The sequence below is a fragment of the Bos grunniens genome, chromosome 20 (assembly GCF_055505025.1).
Source record: "Bos grunniens cultivar Pamir isolate PY7600 chromosome 20, Bosgru_T2T1.0, whole genome shotgun sequence".
Classification (NCBI taxonomy): Eukaryota; Metazoa; Chordata; class Mammalia; order Artiodactyla; family Bovidae; genus Bos; species Bos grunniens.
Window position 1 is genome coordinate 72,479,430 of NC_141184.1, and position 27,296 is coordinate 72,506,725.

The following is a 27,296-nucleotide window of genomic DNA, read 5'->3' on the forward strand; positions in this document are numbered from 1 at the left end:
GAAAGTTGGGATGTGAAGAAAGCCGAGCGCTGAAGAATTGATGCTTTTGAGCTGTGGTGTTGGAGAAGACTCTTGAGAGTGAGTCCCTTGGACTGCAGGGAGATGCAACCAGTCCATTCTAAAGGAGATCAGTCCTGGGTGTTCATTGGAAGGACTGATGCTAAAGCTGAAACTCCAGTACTTTGGCCACCTCAAGTGAAGAGTTGACTCACTGGAAAAGACTCTGATGCTGGGAGGGATTGGGGGCAGGAGGAGAAGGGGACGACAGAGGATGAGATAGCTGGATGGCTTCACCGACTCGATGGACATGAGTTTGGTTGAACTCCAAGTGTTGGTGATGGACAGGGGGGCCTGGCGTGCTGCGATTCATGGGATCACAAAGAGTCGGACACGACTGAGCGACTGAACTGAACTGAACTGACACAATATCCTTTCTGTGTTGGTGCTTGTATTTAAGACTGTAAATCTCATCAGCTTTTGCACAGTTAATGTCTCTATTAGACTCGTTAAGAAAGTATCTTCTATAGTTAATAAAATGTAAAGACTGCACCTGCTATTATGCTAGCTTTCATTCTTACATATTATCACAGGGAACTTGCTTTAATGAATTTATTCTGAGAAGTTTTAAATCAAATTCTATGTCAGGATTTTACATTAATGTCCAAGAGCTGGTTAGATTTGTTCAATGTTAAAATAGATATTATGGTAACTTCCTCATCAGTTAAATTACTAATTTAAAATATAACATGTTTTTGATTAAGAGAAACTAACTTATAGAGAAATTTGGCTGAGAATAGACACGTGTTAAGGCCCTTTGTTGTACAGAATGCTGTGCTTTAATAAATCATGATGTTCTAATAGAATGGTATCTTCCTGAGTAATAATTTATAGTGTTTCTCTAGTAAATCTTGAATAGCTTATTTATCTTCTGTGGTCAAAAAAAATGTTCTGCTTCCAGTCATATGTTCTGTAAATCTTCATGTCACTTACATGTTTGCCGTCATTTTTGCTTTACTGTATTTGCCTCTACGGATTCTTGAAATTTTAGCTTCAGAGTCGCAATGAATCTGGTTTCTCTTCATTTCTTTGCATGCATCTATCAGCCTAGTGATTTAAGGAAGCAGTGTCGAAAGGTAAACTATTTAGTAATGTAGCACGCCTTTGTTTCTCTGTGAAGTATTAAAGAGTCCTTATCGTTTAACATGAATGAACACTGTGTGATTATGTCCTGGTGAATAATTGACGTTTTAATGGAAGTGATGAAACTCACCCACCACTTAAAATGTGCTGATGGTTCTGTTGGAAATAGGTCATTCGTTGGGACAGTTGTAACAGTGTGCCTTTCTCCCACTTGTTTGCCTTCTGATCATCTCATGCATGTTTATAATAGACATAGTATTATTTCTTATTTTTAAAATGTTCTTTACTTATGTTTTTGGCCATGCTGCACAGCTTATGGGATCTTAGTTCCCCAAGCAGGGATCAGACCAGTGTCCCGGCAGTGAAAGTGCCAAGTCTTAACCTCTGGACCACCATGGAATTTCCGCTTGGTGTTTTCATGTAAGAAATGACTGAATCAGAGCCATAGATGTTAGATTTGCGGGAAGCCAATTTAATGATGGTGGGTAGCAGTGTGCAGGAGACTCTGTGTGCCAGGCACGTGCTTTCCGAGTCTGTCATCTCAGCCCCAGGTGAGATCCAGATTGCTGCTATCCCCATTCAGCAGACATAGACACTGAGGCTTAGCGAGGCCGGGCACCCTGCCCAGGCTCTCACACCCAGCAGCACGGTGCGGACTGGTCTGATCAGAGCCTGGACACTTAACCATGGTGCTGTCCAGCCACCTTTCCTCCAGAGGCTCTCGTGTCCATCACGGCATCCCTGATGGAGGGAGCATCAGGAGGGAGCTCGCTGCCTCTCCCCTCGGGTCACTTGGATGAGCCCCTGTTGTTGGAGTCCAGTGCCCCAAGGGATGGCCTTCCTTGTCCCTCTCCTGCTCCCAGCCCACTGACGGAGTACTCCTGGGCCTTCCCGCAGGACTGGGGTGGCTGTGCTCCAGTTCAGGCAGCTCAGTGCCCAGGAGCCCTTCTCCTGGGCACAGCAGACCAGCGCTGTCCCCCTGGGGTTGGTGACCTGGGTGTGCCATTCCCCTGCTCTGTGGCCTGCTTTGCCCTCCTGTTAAGTGGACACGGTGCTGCCCATCCTGGCCATGTGGGCACCAGTGGTGTGGCTCCCATCCTGGGTAGGGCAGCCAGGCTGTGGACCCAGAGGCCTTCCTCAGGAGAAGGCCCAGGCGAAGGGGCTGGCCACAGTCCCTGACTTTGAGGCAGGTGTTTGTCTCCACTGAGTCTGTAGTCAACCCAGGTGTGTCACTTCCCTGCTCTGTTCGTTGCTGTTTTCTGATTTTTATAAATGCTTATTTTAACTTGAATTTGAGATCGATCCCTGTTCAGTTCCATGTGGATAATTTCTAGCCTTTGTAGCCTTCTGTTGTCTGAGGGTTCTTGTTAGAGCTCAGGAGAGGGTGCCCAGTTTATCCAGCTGCTGTTAAACGAGCTCAGCTGTATTTTGCACTGTCACTTTGCTGTCACCAAGCTCCCGTGGGACTGCACGGGATCAGTATTCTTTACAGAATCCCACTAAAAAGGCACAGGTTAGTTGGTTAAAACAACACACTCATTGTTTATAAAAATACATGCCATGCATGTCTCCTAAAACCTCCCCTGGCTTAACCACACACCCAGATGTGTCAGTGAGACCTGTCTGGACCCTGAGGGGTTAATCTGTTCCCCACACTGTTGCCACCACTGTCTTTCCTGTCCTCACACCCAGGACCAGCAGAAACGCTGGGAGTCCAGGAGAGATCATCTCTCTTTTTTTTTTTTTTTTAATTTGTTTATTTTTTAGTTGAAAGATAATTGCTTTACAGAATTTTCTTTTCTATCCAACCTCAACATGAATCAGCCATAGGTACCCATATATCTCCTCCCTTTTGAACCTCCCACCCCACTAGGGTGATACAAGATCATCTCTTAGTGAAGACCTGGGGGTGCCTTATGGAAACCACTGTGAGCGAATGACACTCGAACTGCGTGTAAGTACTTCAGTGAGTAGCCCCGAGTCTGTATGTTACCGAGAAATACGATCCAGGCACATGGTGTTCGCGTGGAGGGGTTAGGTACCTTTTCTGTGTTTCTCTTGTTGTCATGGGTTCCAGTAACCTGCATCATCATTACAAATGATCTTGGATGGTGGCACAAGCTGTGTCTTTTTCTCCTTCAAACAGAAAGGTCTGGACGGCTTTGCTGAGAGGTTTCGTACTCTAGCTGTGGTGCTTCTGAGCAGCATCTGGCAATGAGCACAGTCCTTTCATCAGGGCAGTTCATGCCATGCAGGGTCCACGGTGCTGGCGTCGCTCTGCTGTCCTGCCCGGCAGGGCCATCTGGTCGCTGGATTCCAGAGAGGGCAGAGCCCAGCTGCAGGAAGGCTCCCATCCATGGTCTCTGCACTCAATCGGATGCTCTCGCTGCCCCATAGCCCTGCTTCTCTTGAACAAGACAGTCCTTTAAGATGGCATTAAGCTAGAACAAGGGGGTTTTTTTGTACTTGGGGGAAAGCATAGCTAATAGATTTTCACATAAGTTTCTGGTTATAATGTAACGCCTATGTGATTGCCATTTTCAAAACAGTCTATTGTTAGCCAATTGGACACTTACCTCACTCCCTCAGCTGCCAGCTATACGGGAAGAGGTAGGAGATGACAAGACCACCATCAAATGTGAAACCTCGACCCCCGCCTTACCGCTGTCCCTTCGGCTGGGCCGCCTGCACACGGGGGCGCTGCACACAGCCACCCATGAGGACCTCAGGGACGCCCACAAGTAAGCGGCCTGTGTGCCCGTCATCAGTTTCAGGAGCCCTGCGCCTCTTGTCTTGAAGGAGTTGCAAGGATGATTTTAAAGGAATACCCTCGGGTTTAGTGCCTGTGTTTAGTGGTGAACTTCAGGTGCTGGGGAAGAAGAGCTCAGTGACCTCAGTGATTTTAGAAAACGTCCTTCTCTACAGATTGACTCCTGTGGGAGCTTTCTTCCTGATCTTGGTAGAGGTCTGCCCGGCCAGGGGCATGTTCCTGACAGTGATGGCCCTGTGCCTCTCAGGTTTGCTCTTGAGGGTCCCTCCCTTTTCCTCAGGGGTCTCCTCTCAGGAGACTCTGTCCCCTCCTGTGACTGACACTGTCCTCATTGAGACCACCACCTAAGCTCCCGTCCTGAGCCAGGCAGCACTCGATGGAGGACACATGTGGTCACTTGGCCAGCAGACCTGCACGGTGACCGTCGCTCTCCTGTCATGGCCGGGGACAGTCACCCTGCAGGAGGTGGGGGGAACTGCCCAGAGCAGGGGAGCTTGCCTTCTGCTTGAGCGTTTTCACCTGCTGAGCAGCGACCCTGATGGAGGGTCGGAGTGCCCTCTGCACCAGCTGGCCTGGAGTCCAGCCCTCCTCGGGGGAGAGCTCGAGGCAGAGAATCTCAACTTCCTGGGGTGGTTCTCTGTGTCTCGGAGCCTGCATTGCTTGTGTGGAGTGTGTTTGGTGAAGGAGACTCCACTGTCTGCTTCGAGGTTGAGGTGTGGGTGTTGCTGGGTGCCCATTTCTATCAGTAGATCTTGTGGAGGGGTGTGTGTTTGTACAAGGGTGCCAGTTAAAGGTCCTTTTCTCTCCCTAAAGCTCGACAGGCTCTCAGGACAGCCTCAGGAACAACCCCAGCAGCGGCACCAGCAGGCAGGACTCGCTGCACAAAGCCCCAAAGAAAAAGGGCATCAATTAAGTCCTCCATCAGCCTCTTGTTTCGCAAGAATGAAAAGGGCCGGCCTGAAGACCCCAACAAGGAGGCATTAGGACCAGGTGGGTGCTTCACCTTTCAGAGGGAGGAGGGCCTGCAGGCATCTCCCTTCTGTGTCTCCCCTGTTGTCCCCACAAGGCTCCAGTCACTCACGCTGGGGGTCCTCCTAGGAGCAGGAGTGGAAGAGGCGTCTGTCTTCTCAATGGGTCTGAGATGATCAGATGAGTTAATGAGTGGATGGATGGATTGATTAGTGAGTGGATGGTTGGATGAACAGATGGCTGGCTGGATGGGTGGATGGACGGAGCATGGAATGAATAAAGCAGATGATTGTACTCCAATGCTAGAAACATATTGTACGAAATCAATTGAGTAGGAGCTAGGCAATGATTGTTTCCTCCTAACAGTGACATGTGTTTGGAAACTGCCTAAGTGCTCCTCAGTGAGGGGTGAAGTACAATCTGTGGACACCCCACAAGGAACAGCCCGCCCTCCTTCCTGCCACCTCCCCATCCAGGAGCTCATCTGCCCATGCCCCTACCCCACCCCACAGCCATGCAGGTCCTCCTGAGGTCCCCTCATCACACAGGGTTATCATTAGGCCCTCATCTCGCTTGGCTTCATCTCCTTGAAGACAGGGTATGTTCCTGCCTCTTCAGCCACAAATTTGTTGAGTCTTGTTTGTGCTGGGTGTGGGATTTACGGGGGTAAGTAAAGCAGATGTGATCTGGAGCACAGTTAAGTGACAAGAGAGAAAAAGGAGCAGGTTATTAAATGTGATCCCTGTTATTAATATATACAATGCTGCGATGGATGGTGCATTGATTATATACAAGATGCTGTGTGTGCCCCTTCCCAAGCAGGTGTTGCCCCCTCCAAATTTACAGAGGAGGACACGGTGACGGTCACACGGTCAGGGAGTGGTGAGGGCAGGTTCACACCCACGCAGCAAGACCAGGCACTTTGCCAAACCCCAGCCACCTCTCTGGTGGATGCCACCGGAATGAGATGGTTCTATGGCATGATGATTCAATGGACATGAGTTGGAGCAAATTCCAGGAGATACTGAAGGACAGGAAAGCCTGGAGTGCTGCAGTCCACGGAGTGGCAAAGAGTCGGACACACCTGAGTGGCTGAACTAAAACCTGAGTGTGTGCTAACCTGCTTCAGTCGTGTCTGACTCTGCGACCCCAGGGACTGTAGCCCACTAGCTCCTCTGTCCATGGGATTCTCCAGGCGAGAATACTGGAGTGGGTGGCCACGCCCTCCTCCAGGGCATCTTCTCGACCCACGGATCAAACCCACATCGCTTGTTATCTGATGCACGGGCAGGCAGGATCTTTATCCCAAGCACCACATGGAAAGCCCCAGTGAACGGTGACAACTAGAAATGCAGAAAATAAGGGCTGCTTCTAAGTTAAACTGTAAGAGCAGCAAGCACGGGTTATAAAGAGGAAAACACATGCCACCCCGCAGAAACTGCGACAGCCAGACAGAGGCGGTTGCTGTGGGGTGCCCTAAGAGCCTTGCTCGTCGCCACCCTTTCACTCTGATCTGCAGGTCAGGCCAACAGGCCGCACCTCTCCTTGGGGGGCGTGCTGTACTTGAGGTGCACTGCCTGCGAAAGGACACCAGCCTGCTGACGCCAGCCCGCCACCAAACACCGCCAAAACCAGACCAGGAATCGCCAGGCCAGGCCCGGGGGCCCAAAGGGCTTCCAGGACATCCCAGTGACGGGGAGGGTGGGCGTGTTTGCGCGTGGGGCCTGGGGGGTAGGCTGAGGGGTGCGGAGGTCTTGGCCCATTCCCACCCCCAGCCACTCCAAGCCCGGCTGCGTTCGCTGAGCAGGGCCTGCCCCCAATCCGTTTCTCTGATCAGGGCCACGCCGCCCTAGAGGTGTCGATCTTCGGGACCTGCCGTGACCTGACTCCCGCGGCCCGCTGGACTCTAAACCTCCTTCGGGACTATGCGCAATGAATCTTGAGCGCCCATCTTGCTGGGCACCTGCCTGGTGCTGAAACACACCTGGAGCCATGGAGGCGCAGTCCACTGGAGCGCGTCAGCCCCGCCCCTTCGCACTACCGAGGCCCCCCTTTGCCCCCACGCCGCCCGCCAAGCACTCGACCTTCCTGAGAGAGCAGATGAGCCACAGGCAGGCGCACAGACAGACACACAGACACTCGCACGCACCCATGCCAAGGGAGACAGCTGGCCTGCACAAGCTCCTCAGCCAGAGCCAGAGCACCTGGCAGAGGCCGGGGCCAGACGAACGGGCCGGCGGCCGGCTGTCAGAAGATACAGAGGCAGAAATACATGAAGATTCCGAGACAGACTCCAAGACGGCGAGAGGAGATACACAAGCACACACACACACACACACACACACACACACACACACTTGAGTGTGGTCTTTGGAAATACTTCTGTTCCTAGTTGCTGGGTTGAGCCCAACTTTGATATGACCCATGGACTGCGGCCCATCAGGCTCCTCTGTCCGTGGCATTTCCCAGGCGAGAATACTGGAGTGGGTTGGCATTTCCTTCTCCGGGGGATCTTCCCAACCCAGGGATCAAACCCGAGTCTCCTGCGCGTGGATGCCTTGCCATCTGAACCAGGACATTGCTAATTCCCTAGGCAAAATACAAAGAATAGAGCTCGTGTTCTACTAAATGGAAAGATGATTTCAGAAACAGAAGCTGTCCTTTGTTGGTATCTGTCAATCTTTATGTGGTTTTTGTTGATTTTTACTATTAAGGCTACTGGAACAAGGCAAGAGAGAAACCCCAGAATTGAAAAGCAACTGGCATTTTTGAAAGAAACATGTGCAGGCGAAGCTCTCTTCCTTTTTGAGAGGTGGTTAAATGCAAAATCTTGATTCAACACATAAGACTTTTGTGAACTTTATTTCAAATCTCCATGATGAACCCCTAAGGCATCCAGGAAGAAAGGACTAGAGGGGCAGACAGAAAGAGCAGCCTTTCCCCTTGGAGCCATCTCAACCAGCTGCTTAGTTCCTTCATCTCAAGGACTACCATCTGGGCTTCTCTGGTTTGTCTGATTCTTGTTTCGGGACCGTTTCTAGTCACAAGGCTGTCAACAGAGGGGGTGGTGTGTGTGTGTGTGGGAAACCCTTCTCTCCATTCCACATGAGACCCAGTGGATAATCCAGGCCCTGCCCACTGCATTGAGTGTGCAGCAACAGTATCAACGGTGATGCTGGTTAACAACGCATATTCCTGGAATCCACTCCGTTGGCTACTGACTGTGTGTGGTGGTGGTCTGGAACCTACACCTGGAAGCTGTCTTGATGATTGCAAATGACACCAAAGTCTGAGGACGATGGAAGACCTTCACATTTCTGCAAGAGCCACACACCTCCAGAAGGAACCACAAGACTTGCCTGAAATGGTCAAGGTATAAGTATTGGACTCAACGTTGGAAGGTCTCCACCTTTGCTATGGAAGTCAAACGATCTTTCTTTGAAATGAAAATGGAGCATACTGAACGTTCACATTCTTCTAGAGCATTTGAAAACCCCCACCTTGTAGAAATCTGCGGTACGAGTTCCTTGAAAGCAAGAACCTATATTTATGGATGTGTCTTAATGCCGTAGATTGTGCCTCAAATATAGTGTACACATCAACCCAGGAAAGGAAAGAATTGAATCGACAAATATACAAAGAGATCAAAAGAGACACCTTGAGGCTTCCCAGAGCTTTTCTATCTTTCACACACTATGTAAATACTGAGCACCTACGAAGAGCTAGGAGGCAAGTAATAAGTTTCTGGAAATAGAATGTGGAGAGAAGAAGACACAGAGTTCCTGCTTTCACTGAGACGACTCTAATGATACATCACAGGCAGATCCTGTGAGAATTATAGAGGGGCCTCTTCCTTCACCAAAACCTGGGTGTCAGGGAAGGCTTTTCAGAGGAACCATTGCATTGAGGTCCATAGGGTGAACCTAGGTAAACCAGGGTTGAGATGCAGGAAGAATTTCAGGCAGGGAAAATAGCATCTTGGAAGGCTATGTGACCAGGGAAACTTAGGACATTCAAGAAATGAAAAATGCCCCATGGGATGGAAGCCAAAGAGTGCAGAGGGCATTCCAGGCAAAAGACATCAGAGAAGAACGTGAGGAGCAAGCCTGAAGGGAAGTGGTCATATCTTCAATATGATGGGAAAATACAAGAGCCGTTGGAGCAGGGAGGTGACAGAATTGCATCTGCACTTCCAAAAGGTCATCTTGTTCCACATCACTAATGACTGGAGAGACTCAACTCCAAACTCCAAGGAGGGAAGACTTCACATGAGTCCGATTGGGCCTCACTGCAATGTCTGACAATAACAAATGCTGGAGAAGATGTGGAGCAAAGGGAACTCTCCTCCATGGTGAGTAGGAATGGGAGTTGGTGGAACGGTATGGACAAGAATATGGAGGTTCCCGAAGGAACTAAAAGTGGAAGTAGCGTATGGTTCAGCAGTCCGACTCCCAGGCATAGATCCACCCACGGTATAAGTGAACAAGATAGATGCCCCGTTTGGGCACATCTATCTGTGCGTGCGCGCGCGTGATCGCCTGCTAGGCAGGGGGTGGGGTGGGGGATGGGGCTCTGGCTGGAGTCGGTGCAAGCCCCGGGATTGCCTGAGGCAAGCCAAAGGAGCCCCAGATGGAGAAGGGACTGCCTGTCCTCTGGTGTCCTGGAAGTCGAATGCGAATGCGGAGGGGCTCGCGGGCAGCGTGGAGGCAACCCAGGTCTGCAGCGGGAGCTGGGGCCGGGGCCACCCACTCCCCCCGCCCTGGGAGGGGCTGGGGCTGCGGGGGGGATCCAAGAATTGGGACGCGGGAGGTGGGAGGGGGTGGGGCTAAAGGACCTCTTCTGGCAGGCAAAAAGCCTCGAGCACCCGAGATTCCCAGGTGGTCTCCCATCCAAGATACTAACCAGGCCCGACCCTGCTTAACTTCTGAGAGCAGACAAGATCTAGCGCCTTCAGGCTGATATGTCCGGAGACTGAAGCGGTTGGCGCCGGGCGCCCTAAGAGCCTTGCACTTCGCCTCCCTTTCGCTCCGACCTGCAGGTCAGGCCAACGGGCCGCACCTCTCGTCGGGGGGCGTGCTGTATTTGAGCCGCATGACCCCCGACCTGACTCCAGCCTGCTGACGCCGGCCCGCCCCCCGAACACTGCCAACACCAGACCAGCAAGCGTCTGCCTGGGCTCGGGGGCCCGAAGGGCTTCCAGGACCACCCAGTGACCGGGAGGGCATGCGTGCGTGCGCGCGGGACCTGGGGTGTGGGCTGAGGGGTGCGGAGGTCTCGGCGCCGTCCCAACCCCGGCCACTCCAGACCCGGCCGCGCTCGCTGAGCGGGGCCACCCCCGATCCCATTTGCTGCTCAGGCCCGCGGGGCCCTGGAGGTGTCGGTCTTCGGGGCCCCCCGGTTCCCAACCCCCGCGGCCCAGGGACCTTTGAACATCCTGCGGGCCTAGGCGCAGAGAAACTTGAGTGCCCAACTTCCCGGGCACCTGCCTGGTGCCCAAACCCACCGGAAGCCACGGAGGCACGGTCGACCAGAGCGCCTCAGCCCCGCCCGTTCGCACTACCGAGGCCCCCTTTTGCCCCCACGCCGCCCGCCAAGCACTCGACCTTCCTGAGAGAGTAGACGAGCCACAGGCAGGCACACAGACAGACACTCGCACGCACCCACGCCAAGGGAGACAGCTGGCCTGCGCAAGCTCCTCAGCCAGAGCCAGAGCACCTGGCAGAGGCCGGGGCCAGACGAACGGGCCGGCGGCCGGCTGTCAGGAGATACAGAGGCAGAAATACATGAAGATTCCGAGACAGACTCCAAGACGGCAAGAGGAGATACACACACACACACACACACACACACACACTTGAGTGTGGTCTTTGGAAATACTTCTGTTCCTAGTTGCTGGGTTGAGCCCAACTTTGATATGACCCATGGACTGTGGCCCATCAGGCTCCTCTGTCCGTGGCATTTCCCAGGCGAGAATACTGGAGTGGGTTGCCATTTCCTTCTCCGGGGCGGGGCGGGGGGGGGGATATTCCCGACCCAGGGACCAAACCCCAATCTCCTGCGGGCGGATGCCTTGCCATCTGAACAAGGACATTGCTAATTCCCTAGGCCAAATACAAAGAATAGAGCTCGTGTTCTACTAAATGGAAAGATGATTTCAGAAACAGAAGGTGTCCTTTGTTGGTATCTTTGAATCTTTATGTAGTTTTCGTCGATTTTTACTCTTAAGGCTACTTGAACAAGGCAAGAGAGAAACCCCAGAATTGAAAAGCAATTGACGTTTTTGAAAGAAACATGTGCAGGTGAAGCTCTCTTCCTTTTTGAGAGATGGTTAAATGCAAAATCTTGATTCAACACATATGACTTTTGTGCACTTTATTTCAAATCTCCATGACGAACCCCTAAGGCGTCCAGGAAGAAAGGAGTAGAGTGGCAGACAAGAAGAGCAACCTTTCCCCTTGGTGCCTTCTCAACCAGCTGCTTAGTTCCTTCATCTCAAGGACTATCATTGGGCTTCTCTGGTTTGTCTGATTCTTGTTTTGGGGACCGTTTCTAGTCACAAGGCTGTGAACAGCGGGTGGGGGTGTTGGGCTCTGTGGGGGTGGGGGAAGCCCTTCTCTCCATTCCACATGAGACCCAGAGGACAATCCTGGCCCTGCCCACTGCATTGAGTGTGCAGCAACAGTATCAACGGTGATGCTGGTTAACAACGCATATTCCTGGAATGCACTCCGTTGGCTACTGACTGTGTGTGGTGGGAGACCTGGAAGCTTTCCTGATGATTGCAAATGACAGCAAAGTCTGAGGACATTGGAAAATTTTCACATTTCTGCAAGTGCCACACACCTCCAGAAGGAACCACAAGACTTGCCTGAAATGGTCAAGGTATAAGTATTGGACTAAACGTTGGAAGGTCTCCACCTTTGCTATGGAAGTCAAACGATTTTTCTTTGAAGTGAAAATGAATCATACTGAATGTTCACTGAACGTTCTAGAGCTTTTGAAAAGCCCTAACTTGTAGAAATCTGCGGTACGAGTTCCTTGAAAGCAAGAAACTATATTTATGGATATGTATTAATGCCTTATATTTTGCCTTGATTATAGTGTACACATCAACCTAGGAAAGAAAGAATTCAATCGCCAAATATACAAGGAGATCAAAAGTGCCGAGCCAAGTGACACCTTGAGGCCTCCAAGATCTTTTCTGTCTTTCACACACTAAGTAAATACTGAGCACCTACGATGAGCTAGGAGGCGTGTAATAAATTTCTGGAAATAGAATGTGGAGAGAAGAAGACACAGAGTTCCTGGTTTCACTGAGAGGAATTTAATGATACATCACAGCCAGATCCTTTGCAAACTTATAGTGGGACCTCTTCCCTCACCAAAACCTGGGTGTCAGGAAAGGCTTTTCAGAGTAACAATTGGTTTGAGATCCGTAGGTTGAACCTACGTAAACCAGGGTTAAGATGCAGGAAGAATTTCACGCAGGGAAAATAGCATCTTGGAAGGCTATGTGACTAGGGAAACTTAGGACATTCTAGAAATGAAAAATGCCCTATGGGATGGAAGCCAGAGTGCAGAGGGCATTCCAGTGAAAAGGCATCAGAGACAAACTTCGGGAACAAGCAATGAAGGGATGTGATCATATATTCAATATGATGGGAAAATCCAAGAGCAGTTGTGGCAGGGACGTGATAGAATTGCATCTGCATTTCCAAAAGCTCATCTTGCTCCATAACACTAATGATTGGAGCGACTCAACTGCAAATTACAAGGAGGGACCGCTTCCTCGAATCCGAATGGTCCTCATTGCAAAGTCTATCAATAACAAATGCTAGAGAAGATGTGGACCAAAGGGAACTCTACTCCACATGCAGACTGTGTGGGTGAATTCTCTAAGAAATTACGGGAAGAAGTGCTCCATCTTGTTTATTGCATTGTGTTTAGGGGAACTAATTTGGAATTAGTGGAGCCCATTTCTCAGTATATTATTTCCAAACTAGGCAACTATAATTACAGTCTGATAAGATGGAACTCAAATAACTTCTGAATGTTAATATATTTTGAAAGAGGAAATAATCTTGCAAGAGAAATATAGACAAACAGGAAAAGCATAGTTGTCAATATATTAACCTAGAGATGCTTCAAATATTGTTTAAGAAATATGAAAGTTTCATGGAGTATTTCACATGAAGGAATTATTTCCTCTTAAAAGTCAAAAGGGCTTCCCTGGTGGCTCAGAGGTTAAAGCATCTGCCTGCAATGCAGAAGACCTGGGTTTGATCCCTGAGTCAGAAAGATCCCCTGGAGAAGGAAATGGCAACCCACTCCAGTATTCTTGCCCAGAGAATCCCATGGATGGAGGAGCCTGGTGGTCTACAGTCCACGGGGTCGCAAAGAATCAGATACTACTGAGCAACTTAACTAACTTAAAAGTCAAAAAGGATTATGAGTCCACTCATAAAAATGATTTGTTCTTCAGTTTTATCATGAATTACCTGACTAAAGGATGATTATTTATTGTATTATTCCTTCAAAATTATAGCACATTGTTCACTTTCCAGATTTTTATTTAATTGATATTTATTTAACATTGACTCTGTGCCAGCACTGCAAAACCCACCCACACACCCTACACCAATTTTGTGATTTCATTAGAAACCACTTAATCAAGCAAATTCTATAGTTACCTCTATTTTACATCCTAAATTGGCACATTATATGTCACCCTACTTAACACCATTAAGATTATCTCTTTTTTTAAAATTCTTGATAAATATAATTCCTTGCTTCCTCACAAAATAATTTAAATTATATAAAAACTGGAACTTTGTCTAATTTATCACTGTATTCTTAGCTCTTAGAAGAATATTAGTACTAGATAGTCAAAGACTCGTATTAAATGAAAATGATTTCACTGGGTCTCAAAATAACTTGTCTTTAAAAGGCATTGGTGCCATTTAAAGTAGATATTAGGTTTCCATTTTCTCATCAATGATTCGTTTCATTGGTTTTGTCATTTCAGATCACTTTCTTGAACATCAGATCATGGAAGATAGAAATAATGTTACTGAATTTATCCTCTTAGAACTTTCTATGGACAAGAAAGTCCAGATCCTCTGCTTTTTATTTTTCTTATTCTGTTACCTGGCTATTTGGTTGGGGAATTTGATCATTGTGATTTCTATTACATGCAGTCAGCTAATCACCCAGCCCATGTACTTCTTCCTTAACTGCCTTGCACTCTCAGACCTCTTCTACACCTCCACTGTGACACCCAAACTCATGACTGACTTACTGATGGAGAAAAAGGCCATTTCCTATAAAAACTGCATGACACAGCTTTTCACCACCCACTTCTTTGAGGGGGGATTGAGGTCTTCACCCTCACAGGGATGGCCTGTGACTGCTATGTGGCCGTCAGCAAACCTCTCCACGACGCCATCACCATGAACAGGCAAAAACGTCACTCAATTCTCATAGCGTCGTGTGCAGGGGGACTTCTTCATTCTCTTGGTCTCTTTCTTCTTGCGATTGTTTGACCTTTCTGTGGCCCCAGTGAAATAGATCACTATTTCCGTGATGCATATCTTTTGTTGAAACTAGCCTGCACTGATACACACAAAATTGGCTTTTTTGTCATTGCCAGTTCTGGCTTGATGGGACTGGTGCTCTTTGTGGTTTTGATGGCCTCCTACACTTTGATTCTGTATAATGTGTGCACATATTCTGCAGAAAGCCACCATAAAGCACTTTCCACCTGTAGTTCCCACATCACAGTCCGTGATCCTCTTTTTCACACCTGTCATCTTTGTTTACATTAGACCTGCCACAACATTACCAGAAGATAAAGTGTTTACGCTCTTCTACACAATTATTGTCCCCATGCTCAACCCGCTTATCTACACACTTAGAAACATGGAGATGAAAAATTCCATAAGAAGAGTTTGGTGCAATAAAAGGTTCTGGGAAGGGAGCTTAATGATCTGAAGGTCATTCGTCTGACACCAGTGACTGTCTTCTCATCACTCCCTCTGTTGCTGATTCTCTCCTGCTAATGGGAAAATCAGTCAGAATGTGTAAAAGCCAAGCCTCCAACAACAGCTTGCCTTCAGTGGTTCCTTCTTTATTTTCCTCTCAATGTGTTTTCCTTGATTTCACTTTTCACTAATAATCCCCTTTGTTTAAAAAAAAAAAAGAAAAGAAAAGAAAACTTTTTACAGAGTAAAAACACAGTGAAAAGTCTGGAGGGAGAGTGATCCTGCCTGTATTGAAGGCTAAACCTGGGGGAGACTTCGCTCTCAAAATACTTGGCCTCAAGGTATAAAAGGTAATAATATGTTAAAAGGTAAAAGACAGTTGAAGAATCCACCTGCTAATGCAGGAGACACACGTTCAATCCTTGGGCCAGGAAGATCCTCTGGAGAAGGAAATGGCTACCCACTCCAGTGTTTTTGCCTGGGAAATCCCATGGAGAGAGGAATCTGGTGGGCTACAGCCCATGGGGATGCAAAACAGCTGGACATGATTCAGCGACTAAACAAAAACAAAAACAAAAAGGCAGTTATAGGAAAATAAGAACAATCACATACTGCAAACTCCTTTCTGAGCTATATACCTAGCCTCGTATCCTACAACTCTAGATTTCTTTTAATCAAGTACCTAGAGATCTTTTTGTGTGTATTTGTGAACTGCGATTATTTTACTTAAGTGAAATGAATATGTAGATCTAAATACAACATAGTGTAAAGTCCAGCCTTATAGTCTACATGGCAAGTCTTACAGTCTGAAAAGCAAGTCACTGTGTGATCTGTTTGTGAAGTAACATTGTAAGTATTGGGGAAAATATATACAAACTCTTGCTATTTTAACTGGGTTTGACATTAAGTATACATGATCAAGGAATAAATAAACTACAACTGACTTTGCTACAAAAAAGAAGAAAATATAAATCCTTTAGTTCCTCAAAATAGATGATTTATCTCAAAGTAAAAGACTTTCACTTCGTATCTAATTTCAAGTGTAGAATAATCCTAAAATAATATTTGACAAAATATAGATCAGACTCAGTGATGGGAATATATATATTCTGCTGCTGTGCTTAGGTGTTCCTGACTCTGTGGCCACATGGACTGTAGCCCACCAGGCTTCTCTGTCCATGGGGATTCTCCAGGCACAAATATCAGAGTGGGTTGCCATGTTCTCCTCCAGGGGATCTTCCCAAGCCAGGGACTGAACCCAGGTCTCCCATACTGCAGGCAGACTCTTTACCAACTGAGCCATCAGGGAAGCCCAAGTATACTGGAGTGGGTAGCCTATCTCTTCTCCAGGGGATTTTCCTGACCCAGGAATCAACCAGAGGTCTCCTGCATTGCAGATGGATTCTTTACCAGGTGAGCTACCAGGGAAGTCTAATGTGTATACATCCATACCTATAGGATTTTCATGATTTTCTAGTGCAAAGTATACATTTTGTTTGAAATACATTTTTAAGATTGCTGCATTTTCTTATGAAAATGTGCATAGTTTTGGATATAAAATGTAACTATTGATAGTATAGATTTGTATTCTATATAATGAGTTAAACTATATTTAATACTATAGATTTATTTTAGGTAATAGGATATTTTCTAATGTTTCTCTCTCAAATAATGTAATATTTTTTAGAATTAATAGGAAAGATTATGAATTTTAAAGAATCATATTATTAATATGTCATAAAAATGTTGTTAACTGTTCTCCACACAAAGATAGGCCATATTAATATTTGGCTATTTTATGTGTGTGTCTCCTTCAGAATTTTCCACAGTTTATTGTGATCCACACAGTCGAAGGCTATGGCATAGTCAAGAAAGCAGAAATAGAAGTTTTTCTAGAACTCTCTTGCTTTTTCGATGATCCAGCAGATGTTGGCAATTTGATTTCTGGTTCCTCTGCCTTTTCTAAAACCAGCTTGAACATCTGGAAGTTCATGGTGCACGTATTGCTGAAGCCTGGCTTGGAGAATTTTGAGCATTACTTTACTAGCAACAAAGACCTGTCTAGTCAAAGCTATAGTTTTTCCAGCAGTCATGTATGGATGTGAGAGTTGGACTCTAAAGAAAGCTGAGGGCCGAAGAATTGATGCATTTGAACTGTGGTGTTGGAGAAGACTCTTGAATGTCCCTTGGACTACAAGGAGATCCAACCAGTCCATCCCAAAGGAGATCAGTCCTGGGTGTTCATTGGAAGGACTGATGTTGAAGCTAAAACTCCAACACTTTGGCCACCTGATGAGAAGAGCTGACGCATTTGAAAAGACCCTGATGCTTGGAAAGGTTGAGGGGAGGAGGAGAAGGGGACAACAGAGGATGAGATGGCTGGATGGCATCACTGACTCAATGGACATGGGTTTGGGTGGACTCCGGGAGTTGGTGATGGACAGGGAGGCCTGGTTTGCTGCAGTACATGGGGTCTCAAAGAGTCAGACACGACTGAGGGACTGAACTGAACTGAATATGTATGTGTCTTATTTTTGTACTTGCAAGATACTTTGCAAATATTATTTTCATATTTTGCTTCATATTTACATGTCAAAAAAGAATGGTGTTTCAGAATTGTAAATAATAATCTTAAGGAGGCAAAAGTTATCAAAGTAACTGAATGAATATGTAGTAAATAATGTAAATTAACCAAATCTTACTTATTTTCCCAATTGAATTATCTCCTCAAGTGGATCAGTTGTTTGGAGTTACATTTTCATAAAGATCATCCATTCATCTTCCCAGATAGTTGCGAATATCTGGTAATAACTGATATTTTTCAATATCCCCATCTCTGTGTTTGCTTATAGTGTTTAATAGCCTTCCATAGAGACCTCAGTTCTGCCTTCATGTGTAAATTAAGCATAAACCATAATCCATGACCTTCAGCCACGAACTACAGAGTTTAATACCAGATATTTTGGGTGAGGAATTTTTAAAAAAGATGCTTACAATATATGCCATTCTTATCTCTCTTGTTAATAAGTACAAGTACTAGGAAACAAAGAGGCCAGCATATATTGCTTCATTTCACAGAGACATCATTCATACAAATCTCTCTCTCTCGGAATGAGGCTTAAAATAAGACATTATTCTGCCTGCCTCATTCAGTCTGGATTCATGAGCAATTCAGGTTGTGGGGTGGTGGTTGCTTTTCGCTAGTAAATCACACTGTATGAGAAAACTCATATACTGATTTTAATTCCTATTACGTGGGGATTTCTTATGTTATGTCGGTTCAGTTCAGTTCAGTCGCTCAGTCCTGTCCGACTCTTCGTGACCCCATGAATCGCAGCACGCCAGGCCTCCCTCTCCATCACCAACTCCTGGACTTCACTTAGACTCATGTCCATCGAGTCAGTCATGCCATCCAGCCATCTCATCCTCTGTCGTCCCCTTCTCCTCTTGCCCCCAATCCCTCCCAGCATCGGAGTCTTTTCCAAAGAGTCAACTCTTTGCATGAGGTGGCCAAAGTACTGGAGTTTCAGCTTTAGCATCATTCCTTCCAAAGAAATCCCAGGGCTGATCTCCTTCAGAATGGACTGGTTGGATCTCCTTGCAGTCCAAGGGACTCTCAGGAGTCTTCTCCAACACCACAGTTCAAAAGTATCAATTCTTCGGTGCTCAGCCTTCTTCATGGTCCAACTCTCACATCCATACATGACTACAGAAAAAGCCATAGCCTTGACTAGACGGACCTTTGTTGGCAAAGTAATGTCTCTGCTTTTGAATATGCTATCTAGGTTGTTCATAACTTTTCTTCCAAGGAGTAAGCGTCTTTTAATTTCATGGCTGCAGTCACCATCTGCAGTGATTTTGGAGCCCCCCAAAATAAAGTCTGATACTGTTTCCACTATTTCCCCATCTATTTCCCATGAAGTGATGGGTGCAGATGCCGTGATCTTCGTTTTCTGCGTGTCGAGCTTTAAGCCAACCTTTTCACTCTCCACTTTCACTTTCATCAAGAGGCTTTTGAGTTCCTCTTCACTTTCTGCCATAAGGGTGGTGTCATCTCCATATCTGAGGTTACTGATATTTTCCCGCAATCTTGATTCCAGCTTGTGTTTCTTCCAGTCCAGCATTTCTCATGATGTACTCTGCATAGAAATTAAATAAGCAGGGTGACAATATACAGCCTTGATGTACTCCTTTTCCTATTTGGAACCAGTCTGTTTTTCCATGTCCAGTTCTTACTGTTGCTTCCTGACCTGCATACAGATTTCTCAAGAGGCAGGTCAGGGGTTCTGGTGTTCCCATCTCTTTCAGAATTTTATACAGTTTATTGTGATCCACGCAGTCAAAGGCTTTGGCATAGTCAATAAAGCAGAAATAGATGTTTTTCTGGAACTCTCTTGCTTTTTCCATGATCCAGCAGATGTTGGCAATTTGATCTCTGGTTCCTCTGCCTTTTCTAAAACCAGCTTGAACATCTGGAAGTTCACGGTTCGTGTATTGCTGAAGCCTGGCTTGGAGAATTTTGAGCATTACTTTACTAGCATGTGAGATGAGTGCAATTGTGCGGTAGTTTGAGCATTCTTTAGCATTGCTTTCTTTGGGATTGGAATGAAAACTGACCTTTTCCAGTCCTGTGGCCACTGCTGAGTTTTCCAAATTTGCTGGCATATTCAGTGCAGCACTTTCACAGCATCATCTTTCAGGATTTGAAATAGCTCCTCTGGAATTCCATCACCTCCACTAGCTTTGTTCATTGTGATGCTTTCTAAGGCCCACTTGACTTCACATTCCAGGATGTCTGGCTCGAGGTCAGTGATCACACCGTCGTGATTATCTGGGTCGTGAAGATCTTTTCTGTACAGTTCTTCTATGTATTCTTGCCACCTCTTCTTAATATCTGCTGCTTCTGTTAGGTCCATACCATTTCTGTCCTTTATCAAGCCCATCTTTGCATGAAATGTCCCCTTGGTATCTCTCATTTTCTTGAAGAGATCTCTAGTCTTTCCCATTCTGTTGTTTTCCTCTATTTCTTTGCATTGATCGCTGAGGAAGGCTTGCTTATCTCTCCTTGCTGTTCTTTGGAACTCTGCATTCAGATGCTTATATCTTTCCTTATCTCCTTTGCTTTTCACTTCTCTTCTTTTTACAGCTAAGTCATACAGTGACTCACTTAGTGGCTCAGTCACACACTTGAGAATGTAAGGAACAACACTTCTTGAAACAGGCAATATCGAAAACAATAGCAGTAATAGTAGAATCATAAGAAGTTAAGTCAAGAACTTCTATTAGGTGTAGCCCAGTGACATCTCCATGTCATCTGACTTAGTTTGCTAAATGACTATAGCTTGCTGTTGATATCCTGCTTGTAGATCCTGAGCATCTGATCTTTATTCAAAGACTGGTTATTGAGATAAGCTTTAGAAACAAACTCAGAATGTCCTTTTTAACAACTTAATTCAACCTCTTAGCAATGTAACATAACCACAAGGAACTATCTAAGGAGTGAGTCTTAGTAAATACAGACCTTAATTAAAAAAACTGGAACTTAATATTCAGTGAAACATAATAGATGCCATAGGCCTGACATCAGTTAGGTGGATTTTTCTTTTAGAGCTCCCCAGTATACGTTGAGATTTCTGTATATGTCGGGAGACAGACTTTTTATTTGCCTGATAAGGCTGTTCAGAACCCAAGTGTCTCCAGTTTCTGGAGGGATGAGGCAGAGAGAAAAAAGGTATAATTTTACCCATAGGAGTAAATCACTAGATTGTTTTAAACGATCAGTAACTCGAGGAGAAGTGCTTCTTTATATCTGAAAACACAGAGTAAAAGTCAACAATATGTCAGACAAAAAGTCGTGAAAATTGTGGTCATATTTAGCAGTCTACTCCATCCCATGCAATTGATCCCTTTGTTCTGCTGTCCTTGCCCAATGACCAAGGACATCAGTGAAAGCAATAGTCTCAAAGAGACTCATGAAGTTTTTGTGAACGTCTGTATGACCTGTCCAGCAAAGTGGGTGCCCTGATCACTGGAGATTGTGGAAAGCACCTTTTAACCATTTTTTTCTATTCTGAGATATTAATCCTGAAGCCAGGAAAGGCATTATCAAATAAAAATGAGGTTTGTCAGGGAGCCAGGAAAAGCCAAGTGGCCATCTTGGACCTCTCATAGCCCCAACTCTTTGGTTTATGGCCATTTATAATCCATTTTAAATTCCCTGAAGACATGTTAACTTTTGTAGAAGCAGAATGAGCTTTGTTCATATGTGCTGTAGTCTGTTCTCAAAAGCCACATTCCAAGAAAACTTTGTTCTTTTAATCAGTGAGAGAAAACCAAATTCCAGTTTGGTAACAGCTTATATTCACTGTGAAACAATAGTTATTCACTTAGTCATAGTAACAATAAGACTTCAAAGGTAGTTTAATGTCTTAACAAACTTGTAGCATGCACAAAACTCTTCTTTCACTTGCAACACACCTGGTTACACTTTCTGTATTCATCACTTCATTTGTCCATTTAGAGGACAGCCACCTGTACGTTTAGACTTACTTTGCTTTTCCTTAATAGAATGTAATTCCATTCCTTATTACTTTTTATTGAAAACACACATCTTACTTTTCTTCAGAAACCATGACTTGTACTTTACATCATCATTCTGTAGATTGGTAAGGATAAATCACCCAAAGTTATATCATTTATAAAAGTATCTTCACAATGCCTCTGTTAATTAGATCAATAAACAAACATCAATATCATGTATCAGTTCAGTAATGATTATTTCCCAGATCACACAAGCCTCAAATTCATTTACTTTAATTTTCTTGAATTTAGAATTGTTTGATTTGTAAGCACTGACTTCTCTTTAGGCCAATTAATTAGAGCGCATTGAACCACTTAGCCTTTAGCAATTTTTTCCAAGGATGGAGACATACACCGAGACACACACAAATCTGGACAGACAGAAACCTCACAGTTTTCCACCTGAAATTTAAAATGTCTCTTTGTCCCTTTTAATTTCTTGGCTTGAGTTCCAGCTCATGGCTGGAGTCCCAGATAGAGTGGGCTGTGTATCTCAAGGACATGATAAGAGTTAATTCAGGTTTTTCCCCAGGCATGTTTCTGTTTCTCAGGCAGGATCAGAGCTCCCCAAAAGAGTATTTTCACAAGTCAAACTTTTAGTAATTACATGTGCAAAAAGAACCAGTTTTGCAATTTCAAAAAGATTCCATTTTACCTAGTTTTCTCCGGAGTCTAAAGAATACACATGGCCATTCAGGGTTCAAAATGTCATTTCTCCTTCATGTAGTCATAGCTTCATAGCTAAACTTTAAACCAGAGAGTGCTCAGATGGGCTCTGATGACAGGGGTAGACTGATCGATAAGATGTCCCAGCAGGGATTCTCTCTCTGGGCAGGTGAGGTCTTCTCTTAAAGCAAAGAAACCCCATATATAAGGGATTTTTAGGCCTTGAGGATCAAAATTATCCCAGTTTTTCAAGATATTATTCAAGGCGGGTGGTTCTGGACTGTTAGGCCCCATCTGTAAGAGAGAAAAAAGCAGTGCCCAGTGCCATGGCTTTTTTCTACCAGAGGTGTCTGCCCCTGCTCTAGACGGGGTTGGAGACTGATTTTCCACCTAAGCTTCCTTCCCTGGCCAGAGCTAACCTGTCTCTTACAGGTGAAGGTGTCCTACTCCCAACCCCCCTCGTTCTACCACCCAGGCATGGTGGAGATGCACCAGGGTTAGACCTGATGGCATCCCAGATTGATGTCCAGGTCCTCACCATTAAAACCTTGGTTTGATTTCCCTTTTATTCCGGCACCACCTGGGGTGGAACAGAGTAGTTTTCCGGATGCTTGCCGAGCCAAGACCACTAGGGGAAGCACCCAACTTCTGTGTACCTGCGCACATTCCTCATAACAGTATAAGTGGCAAGTCATAAAGGGATGAACAGAAAACCCAAGACATCCTCCTGAGAGTGGCCACACGAGTCTATTTAATAACAAAGGAGGCGATGGAGGGCCCGCCTGCGAGGAAAAACTAATCCTTCATATTCATGGAGTGCCAACATCATCCTTTTTATTCCTGTCCATCAGACTGTACAAAAAGAATACCTAAGGAGTTGAGACAAGAGCCACTGGAGGGCTTCGTCTGCTCTGCTAAGAGCTAGCGTTACTAAGGGAAGAAGCCCAATGCACTTTCAATCTGCCCAAATCTGGGGTGTCCCAATCTGTGTCCTCAGGAATCTCATGCTCACCAGCAATGCCTCAATCCATATAGTCCAGAGGCATAGCCATGACAAGAACTTGCCTGTGTGTCTGTGGGATCAGGATGGTGATTTCTAGTCTGAGAGATGTCCCTGGAGCTAGAGCTCCAGCTAGCTCCCTAAAGTGCTCCTGTCTGCAGTGTCCTGTAAAACTTGGAGTGGGGGTCTTGCTAGAAAAGCACAATAACAGCATGGATTGCAAGTCCCTTGAAAGTCTACAATCTGGCACACAAGGTTAATAACTTTAATTCCCCAAGCAGATATGAAATGGTCAGAGGGACCAGGAAAAGCTGACTGGGGAAAAGAAATTCAGTCCACATGCTTCTGATTTAGTAAAGTAGCTGCTGCTGCTGCTGCTGCTAAGTTGCTTCAGTCGTGTCTGACTCTGTGAGACCCCAGAGTTGGCAGCCCACCAGGCTCCAACGCCCCTGGGGTTCTCCAAGCAAGAGTACTGTAGTGGATTGCCCTTTCCTTCTCCAATGCAGGAAAGTGAAAAGGGAAAGTGAAGTCACTCAGTCGTGTCCAACTCTTAGCGACCCCATGCACTGCAGCCTACCAGGCTCCTCCGCCCATGGGATTTTCCAGGAAACAGTACTGGAGTGGGGTGCCATTGCCTTCTCTGTAGTAAAGTAGAGACCACAGTAAAAGAGCAAAAGAATCTCAACTCTGAGTGTTCTTACCTTGTCTTGAAGATCTTGGACAAGCCCCCAAGATGATAACCTAGCAGTCAACGGTGACCGATGCCACTGGATTCATGGTGTCTAAGAAGAAGATATTACTCTGGGGCCTAAGACAGTCTCAGTCACTCAGAGCTTTGTGTATATTTTATTTAAAGTGAAGGTGACAGAAAAAGCTTCTGACACAGACATCAGAAGGGGCTCACTAATTTAAGTGGGGCCATATATACTTCTCAACTAGCCTCTGAGAATAGACAAAAAACATCTCAAGGATGTGAGCGTTTTGCCCACACCCTTTCCTATAACATACATCCAAAGCTCAAAAAGAGGAATGTCCTTGAACCTGAGATACTGCTCCCTACAATGCCTACTTGTCTTAGGCAAAAGAATGTGAAAAAGAAAGCAAGTTTGCCTCCTCCTTAAAGGGGCTTTAGGCTTGGACTCTTTATCAACCTGCTGGGACAGGTAAGTATACAGTTAAACTCAGAAAACTCTAATGTTGTAATGGTGGTGAGTAAAGCATTTGTAAAACATACCACTGATAACTCATATAAGTATATCACTTATAAATTCAGTATGAAGGTCAAAAGATAAAATATCAAAATAAAGATAACTACAAAATGAAATAATGGAACCATGTTTGAAGAATTAGATGACAGTATGATACGAAGTCAACAAACAGAGAGACTCAATGAAGAGCTACAAATTATTTTTTTTAAAGGAAACTAACATAAATTCTGGATTTGAAAACTAAAATAATTGAAATGAAAAATTGATAGGTTCAACAGCACATTTGAGATGCTAGCAGAAATAATCCATAAACTTGAAGATGAATTCATAGAAATCAATGTAAAAATAAAGAGAAAAAAATGTTGAGGGAAAATGATCTAAGGCATCCATTCATTACACCATCAAGTATGGAAGGAGAGAGACTCTCAGAAAGCAGGGAGAGAAAGGGGAGGGAGTAAAATTACTTGTAGACGGAATGGCTGACCGGCAGTTCAGAGCGAAACGGAGGTGCAGCGCAGGGCTCTTAGGGCGCCGGGTGGCAGCAGCCTCCGTCTAAGGCCATAGCACCCTGAACGCGCCCTATCTCATCTGATCTCGGAAGCTAAGCAGGGTTGGGCCTGGTTAGTACTTGGGTGGGAGACCGTCTGGGCATATCGGGTGCTGTAGGCTCTTTGCCTTCCCTCTCCTTTAGCCCCCGCCCCACGTCCCAACTCTTGGGCTCCCGCAGCCCCAGCCCCTCCTGGGGCTGGGTGGCCAGGGCACTGACTCCCGCTGCAGACCTGGGTTGCCTCCGCGCGGCCCGCGAGCCCCTCCGCATTTGGCTTGCAGGAAACCAGACGACCGTCCCGGGTCTCCGTCTGGGGCTCCTTGGCGTGCCTCAGGCAATCCCAGGGGGCTGCACCAGTTCCAGCCCCAGCCCCAGCCCCAGCCCCACCCCACCCCACCCCCATCCTCGCCAGCGAACGCCCGAGCTCGCGCGCACCCACGCGCACACACAGATATATGTGCACAGACGGTGCATGTATCTTGTTCAGTTATACTTTTGGTGGATATATGCCTGGGAGTGGGACTGCTGAATCTTATGGTACTTCTAGTTTTAGTTCCTTCAGGAACCTCCATACTCTTTTCCATAGTGGCTCTACCAACTCACATTCCTACTAACGGTGGAGGCGAGTTCCCTTTTCTCCACATCCTCTCCAGCATTTGTTATCAACAGACTTTTCCATGAGGACCATTCTGACTAATGTGAAGTGGAACCTCGTTGTAGTTTGGAGTTGAGTCTGTCCAATCATGAGTGATGTGGAGCAAGATGACCTTTTTAAAATGCAGATGCAATTCTATCACCTCCCTGCTCCAACTGCTCTTGTATTTTCCCATCATAGTGAAGATATGACCAAATCCCTTCATTGCTTGGTCCCCACTTTCTTCTCTGATTTCTTTTCACTGGAATGCCCTCTGCACTCTTTTGGTTCCATCCCATAGGGCATTTTTCATTTCTTGAATGTACTAAGGTTCCCTTGTCACGTAGCCTTCCAAGATGCTATTTTACCTGCCTGAAATTCTTCCTGCATCTCAACCCTGGTTTACGTTGGTTCAACCTATGGATCTCAACTCAATGATTAGTCTGAAAAGCCTTCTCTGACACCCAGTTTTTGGTGAGGGAAGAGGCCCCTATAGAAGTTCTCAAAGTATCTGCCTGTTATTTATCATTAGATTAGTCTCAGTGAAAGAAGGAACTGTGTTTCTTCTTCTCTCAGCATTCTATTTCCAGAAACATATTGCATGCCTACTAGCTCATAGTAGGTGCTCAATATTTATTCAGTGTGTGAAAGACAGAAAAGTTCTGCGAAGCCTCAACTTTTCACTTGGCTCAGGACTTTTGATCTCTTTGTATCTTTCTCGATTCAGTTCTTTTCTTTCTTCTGTTGATGTGCACACTATATTCAAGGCACGATCTAAGGCATGAAGACACATCAATAAATATAGGTTCTTGCTTTCCAGGAACTCATACATCAGATTTCTATAATTCAGGGTTTTTTTTTTATTTAATGCTCTAGAACAATGTGAACTTTTAGTATTATCCATTTTCATTTCAAAGAAAGATCATTTTACTTACATAGCAAAGGTGGAGACCTTCCAACTTTCAGTCCAATACTTATACCTTTACCATTTCAGGCAAGTCTTGTGGTTCCTTCTTGAGGTGTGCGGCTCTTCCAGAAATGTGAAGATCTTCCATAGTCCTCAGACTTTGGTGTGATTTGGAATCATCAAGAAAGTTTCCAGGTATAGGTTCCAGACCACCACCTCAAAGAGTCAGTAGCGAATGGAGTGGATTCCAGCAATATGCATTGTTAACCAGCATCACTGGTGATTCTGTTGCTACAGACTCAATGCAGTGGGCAGGGCCTGGACTGCCCACTGGGTCTGATGTGGAATGGAAAGAAAGGCTTACCCCCTCCACTGTTTCTAGCCCTGTGACTAGAAACGGTCCCCAAACAAAAATCAGACAAACAAGATTATCCCAGATCATAGTCCATGAGATGAAGGAACTAAGCAGCTGGTTGAGATGGAGCCAAGGGGAAAGGTTGCTCTTTTTTTCTCCACCTCTACTCCTTTCTTCCTTGATGCCTTAGTGATTCATCGTGGAGATTTGAAATAAAGTTCACAAGAGTCATATTTATTGAATAAAGAGTTTGCATTGAACCAACTCTAAAAAATGAAGAAAGTTTCACCTGCCACATGTTTCTTTTAAAAAGTCAATTGCTTTTCAACTCTGGGGTTTCTCCATTGCCTTGTTGAAGTAGCCTTAATCCTAAAAATAAAATAAAACTAAATAAAGATTCAAATATACCAACAAAGGAAAGCTTCCGTTTCTTAAATCGTCTTTCCACTTAGTAGAACACTAGCTCTTTTCTTTGTATTTTGACTAGGCAATTCGTTGTATTGTGGCTCAGATGGGAAGGCATCCACTTGCAGGAGACTCA

General features: G+C 45.7%; 2 pseudogenes across 1 annotated transcript; both read left to right on the plus strand.

Annotated features, from left to right (window-relative positions):
- The first annotated feature begins 10,903 nt into the window (after positions 1–10,903).
- On the plus strand, positions 10,904–14,980 carry LOC147350710 (olfactory receptor 4P4-like; annotated as a pseudogene). The gene has a single exon (XR_015149018.1). The product of XR_015149018.1 is annotated as an olfactory receptor 4P4-like (transcript).
- A 9,882-nt stretch (positions 14,981–24,862) lies between these two features.
- Positions 24,863–24,981, plus strand: LOC147350711 (5S ribosomal RNA; annotated as a pseudogene).
- The last annotated feature ends 2,315 nt before the right edge of the window (positions 24,982–27,296 follow it).